The sequence below is a fragment of the Lemur catta genome, chromosome 20 (assembly GCF_020740605.2).
Source record: "Lemur catta isolate mLemCat1 chromosome 20, mLemCat1.pri, whole genome shotgun sequence".
NCBI lineage: Eukaryota > Metazoa > Chordata > Mammalia > Primates > Lemuridae > Lemur > Lemur catta.
Genome location: NC_059147.1, coordinates 3,127,281 through 3,133,159, shown reverse-complemented (window position 1 = coordinate 3,133,159; position 5,879 = coordinate 3,127,281).

The window sequence follows — 5,879 nt, the reverse complement described above, 5'->3', positions numbered from 1 at the left end:
GCTAGGACTAGAGGCACTGCCACAGCCTCCAGCTAATTTTTATTTTTATATTTTGTAGAGACAGAGTCTCCCTGCTCTCAAACTCCTGGCCTCAAGTGGTCCTCCTGCCTTGGCCTCCTAAAGTGCTGGAATTACAGACATTAGCCACCATGCCCAGGCCATTTTAGCCTTTTTTAAGTGTATATTTAGTGGCATTAAGTACATTTACATTGTTGTGCAACCATTACCAGCATCCATCTCCAGAACTTTTTCATCATCCTATACTGAAACTCTGTCCCCATTAAACAGTGATTCCCTCTTTCCACCCTTCCTCTGGGCTCTGGAAACCACTGTTCTGCTTTCAGTATCTATGCATTTGATTTCTGTAGGTATCTCAATAAGTGGAATCACACAATATTTGTTCTTTTGTGTCTGGTTTATTTCACTTAGCATAATGTCTTCAAGGTTCATCCATGTTGTAGCAAGTATCAGAATTCCCGTTCTTTTTATGACTAAATAATATTCCATCGTACATACAGTCATGAATTGATTAATGCGGGGGATATGTTCTGAGAAAGGTGTCATTAGGTGAGTTTATCATGCAAACATAAACTTATACAAAGCTAGACAGTACAGCCTACGACACACCTAGGCTATATGGTATAGCCTGTTGCTCCTCAGCTACAAACAGCAGGTTACCATACTAAATACTGTAGGCAAATGTAACACAATGCTAAATATTTGTGGATCTAAACATACAAAAGGTATAGTAAAAATACGGTTTTGTAATCTCATGGGACCACTGTCGTATGTGCAAACCATTGTTGACCAGAATGTCCTTATGTGGCGCATGACTGTATATTCCACATTTTACTTATCCACTCTTCTGTCAATGGACATCTGGGTTGTTTCCGCCTCTAGGCTGTTGTGAACAATGCTGGTAGGAACACTGGTGTACAGATACTGCTTGAGTCCTGGCTATCAATTCTTTTGTGTGTATATCTAGAAGTGGAATTGCTGGATCAAATGGTAATTCTATGTTTAATTTTTTAAGGATCTTCCATACACTTTCCACAGCAGCTGCACCACTTTACATTCCCACCAGAAATGCACAAGGTTCCAATTTCTCCATAACCTTGCCAAAACTTATTATTTTCTGTTATTGAGTGTTTTTGCCATGAAAGGGTGTTGAATTTTGTCAGATGCTTTTTTTTTTTTATTGTTGTTGTTGTTGAGACAGAGTCTCACTCTGTTGCCCAGGCTAGAGTGCCGTGGTGTCAGCCTAGCTCACAGCAACCTCAAACTCCTGGGCTCAAGCAATCCTCCTGCCTCAGCCTCCCGAGTAGCTGGGACTAGAGGCATGCGCCACCATGCCTGGCTAATTTTTTCTATATATATATTTTTAGTTGGCCAGATAATTTCTTTCTATTTTTAGTAGAGACGGGGTCTCACTCTTGCTCAGGCTGGTCTTGAACTCCTGAGCTCAAACGATCCACCCGCCTTGGCCTCCCAGAGTGCTAGGATTATAGGCATGAGCCACCGTGCTCGGCCATCAGATGCTTTTTTGGTATCAATAAAAGTAATCATATGGTTTTCCCCTTCATTCTATTAATGTGATGTATTACATTGGTCAATTTTTGTATATTGAACCATCTCTGAAGTACAGGAATAAATCCCACTTGATAGTGGCATGGAATTCTTTTGATATGTTGCTGAATGTGGTTTGCTAGTATTTTATGGAAGATTTTTACGTCTTAATATTTTAGTGTGAGGAAACAATGTAGCATATTTTCCCCTGACAATTAAGATTGAAAGATGCAAATTTAAGTTGGAAACTTGAAAAAACAGATTTTATATATTGTTCTGATATGTTCCCTATTTTAACAATAATTATTAATGAAAGAGACAACGAACTTGACATTGCAACACTGTGACAGGTATAATTAAATAGTTTACAAATGTGATAGAACTGTCTGAATCTTATTTTCCCTCAAAAGAAAATCTCTGTATAGGAAAATCATGCATGTGGATTAATTTCTTTTATGGAAAGATAACTTAAAATTTAACTATTATACTGCAGTTATAAATTGTTAAAACTGGCCACTTCTGAGGACTGAGTATGAATTTTGAAAATACGTCATCTGGCCGGGTGCGGTGGCTCACGCCTGTAATCCTAGCACTCTGGGAGGCCGAGGCGGGTGGATCGTTTGAGCTCAGGAGTTCGAGACCAGCCTGAGCAAGAGCGAGACCCCGTCTCTACTAAAAATAGAAAGAAATTATACGGACAGCTAAAAATATATATAGAAAAATTAGCCGGGCATGGTGGCGCATGCCTGTAGTCCCAGCTACTTGGGAGGCTGAGGCAGGAGGATTGCTTGAGCCCAGGAGTCTGAGGTTGCTGTGAGCTAGGCTGACGCCACGGCACTCTAGCCCGGGCAACAGAGTGAGACTCTGTCTCAAAAAAAAAAAAAAAGAAAAGAAAATACATCATCAGGTCATTTTGGATAAAAGGATGCATACACTGAATTTGCTGAAATTGTTCTACATCTATTTCTCCTATTAACATATCTCTACAAATCTGATTTTGTTACCATGAGAACATAGACATAGTTTAAACATAAATTCTTGGGGGAAGGGGTGAGGATGAAAAATAAATAAATAAACATAAATACTCCTTGGCAACAAACAGTGCTATTGTCAATCCAAACCGTTTAGATACAGGCATATTTTGTTTTATTGCGTTTCACTTTATTGTACTTCACAGATAACTTTTTTTACGACTTGAAAGTTTGAGGCAACTTTGTGTTGAGCAAATCGATTAGTACCACTTTTCCAATACCATGTGCTCATTTCTTGTCTCTGTGTCAAATTTTGGTAATTCTCCCAATATTTAAAACTTTTTCATTATTATTGTATCCATTATGCTGATCTGAGATGAGTGGTCTTTGATGTTACTATTGTAATTGTTTTAGGGGACTATGCACCGCACCCATGTAAGACGGTGAACTTATTCCAGTAAATGTGTGTGCTCTGACTGCACCATCCGTCCCCACCTCTCCTCAGGCCTCCCTATTTCTGAGACACAAAAATACTGAAATTATGATAATGAATAACCCTACAATGGCCTCTAAGTAGTCAAGTGAAAGGAGAAGTCACAAGTTTCTCTCTTTAATTCAAAAGCTAGAAATGATTAAGTTTAGTGAGGAAGGCAGATCAAAAGCTGAAAGCTAGGCCTCTTGTGTCAAACAGTTAACCAAGATGTGAATGCAAAGGAAAAGTTCTGGAAGGAAATTAAAATTCCTACTCCAGTGAACACAGGAATGATAAAAAAGTGAAACATTGGGAGGCTGAGGCAGGAGGATTGCTTGAGCCCAGGAGTTCCAGGTTGCAGTCAGTGACTTATCATTGTGCCACTGCACTATTGTCTGGGCTATGCAACAAGACTGTGTCAAATAAAAAAAAAAAAAAAAAAAGAAAGAAAGCGAAAGCCTTATTGCTGCTGCTATGAAGAAAGTTTTAGTGGTTTGGATGGAAGATAAAATTAGCCACAACATTCCCTAAGCCGAACCCTAATCCAGAGCAAGGTCTTAACTCTCTTTAATTCTATGAAGGCTGAGGGAAGTGAGGAAGCTGCAGAATAAAAGTTGAAAGCTGGCAGAGGTTGGTTTGTGAGGTTTAAAGAAAAAAGCCATCTCCATAACATAAAAGTATAAGGTCAAGCTGCAAGTTTTGATGTCAAAGCTGCAGCAAGTTAGCCAGAATATCTAGCTAAGCTAACTGATGAAGGTGGCAACCCTAAATAACAGATTTTCAATGTAGATGAAATAGTCTTCTATTGGAAAAAGACGCTAGTTAGGACTTTCAAAGCTAGAGAGGAGAAGTTAATGCCTGGCTTTAAAGCTTCAAAGGACAGGCTGATTGTCTTGTTAGGGGTTAATGCTGCTGGCAACTTTAAGTTGAAGTTAATGTTCATTCACCATTCCCAAAATCTTAAGCCCGTAAGAATTATGTTAAATCTACTACTCTGTCTGTGCTCTTTAAATGGAACAACAAAGCCTGGGTGATAGCACATCTGTTTATAGCATGATTTACTGAATATTTTAAGTCCACTGTTGAGAACTGCTGCTCAGAAAAAAGATTCATTTCAAAATATTACTACTCATTGACAACACACCTGGTCACCCAAATGGTTTTGATGAAGATGCACCAGGAGGTTAATGTTGTTTTCATGCCTAACACGACATCCACTCTGAAGCCCATAGATCAAGAGTAATTTCAACTTTCAAGTCTTTTTCTTTCTTCCTTCCTTCCTCCCTTCCCTCCCCTCCCCTCCCTTTTCCTCTCCACCCCCTCCTCTCCTCTCCTTTCCTTTTTTTAGAGATGAGGTCTTGCTATCTTGCCCTTGTCTTGAACTCCTGGCCTCAAGTGATCCTCCTGCCCCAGCCTCCCAAAGTGCTGGGATTACAGGTATGAGCCACTATGCCCAGCCTTCAAATCTTATTATTTAAGAAATACATTTCATAAAGCTATAGCTGCCATAGATAGTGATTCCTCTGATGGATCTGGGCAAAGTCAATAGAAAACCTTCCGGAAAGAATTCACCATTCTAGAAGCCACTTAGAGTATTCGTAATTCATGGAAGGAGGTCAAAATATCAACATTTACAGGGTTTGGAAGAAGTTGATTCCGACCCTTATGGAGGACTTTGCGGGGCTCAAGACTTTGGGGAACGAAGTCACTGCAAATGTGCTGGAAATAGCAAGAGTGTAACAGTTATCAGTGGGGTCTGAAGATGGGGCTGAGTTGCTGCAATCTCATGACAAAACTTGAACTGATGAGTAGTTGCTTCTTACCGACGAGCAAAGAAAGTGGTTTCTTGAGATGGAATCTACTCCAGGTGAAGACACTGTGACTGCTGTAGAAATAACAACAAAGGACTTAGAATAGTACATAAACTTAGTTGACAAAGCAGTTACAGTATAGTTTGAGAGGACTGACCACATTTTGGAAGAAGTTCTACTGTGGGTAAAATGTTATCAAATAACGTCATAGGCTACAGAGAAATCTTTTCTGAAAGGAAGATTCAATAAGCATAGCAAATTTCGTTGTTGTCTTATGTTAGGCAATTGCTGCAGCCAGCCTTCAGGGACGTCACTCTGATCAGCCGGCATCCATCAATATGGAGGCAAGACCCTCCACTAACAAAGATGACGACTTGCTTAAAGCATGTTTTAGCATAAAATATTTTTAAATTAAGGTATGTACATTTTTATACATAATACTATTGCACACTTACTAGACTACAGTATAGTATAAACATAACTTTTGCTTGCTCTGGGAAACCAGAAAGTTCGTATGACTCACTTCATTGCGATGGTCTGGAACTGAACCCTTGGTATCTCCAAGGTATGCCCGTAAATGACCAAGCAAGCAGTAATTTCGTGGGCACATTAAAAGCTTTAAATATTTACATACATGTTATTCATTCAAAGTGTGCTTATTGGCATTTACTACATGAAATAGGAACAACCCTTCGTTTTAGTTGCAGTTATAACCAAATGGCCGGGGAGGGGGCGGGCCCGTCGCTACGGCCCGCCCGACCTGTGCCCTGGTTGGTTGAGTTCGACGCCCGTTCCCGCCGAGCCCCGCCCACTCCCCGCCCACCGCCCTCCGCGCCGGGAGAGGGCGTGGCCATTGCCACGCCGGGTGGTCCAGGCCGTCTCCCTTGGGGAGACTCGGCGCGAGCTCGAGGGCCGGCGGCGTGTGAGGCGCGGGCCGTCGCGGAAGCTCGCGCCGCGGTCCCGAGCGGCCGGCGCCGGAGGCCCGCGGCTCGCCGCCGCCCCGCGCCCGCCCCGCCCCCTCGGCACGCAGGCCCCGCGCGAGCCCGCGTCTGCGCGCTC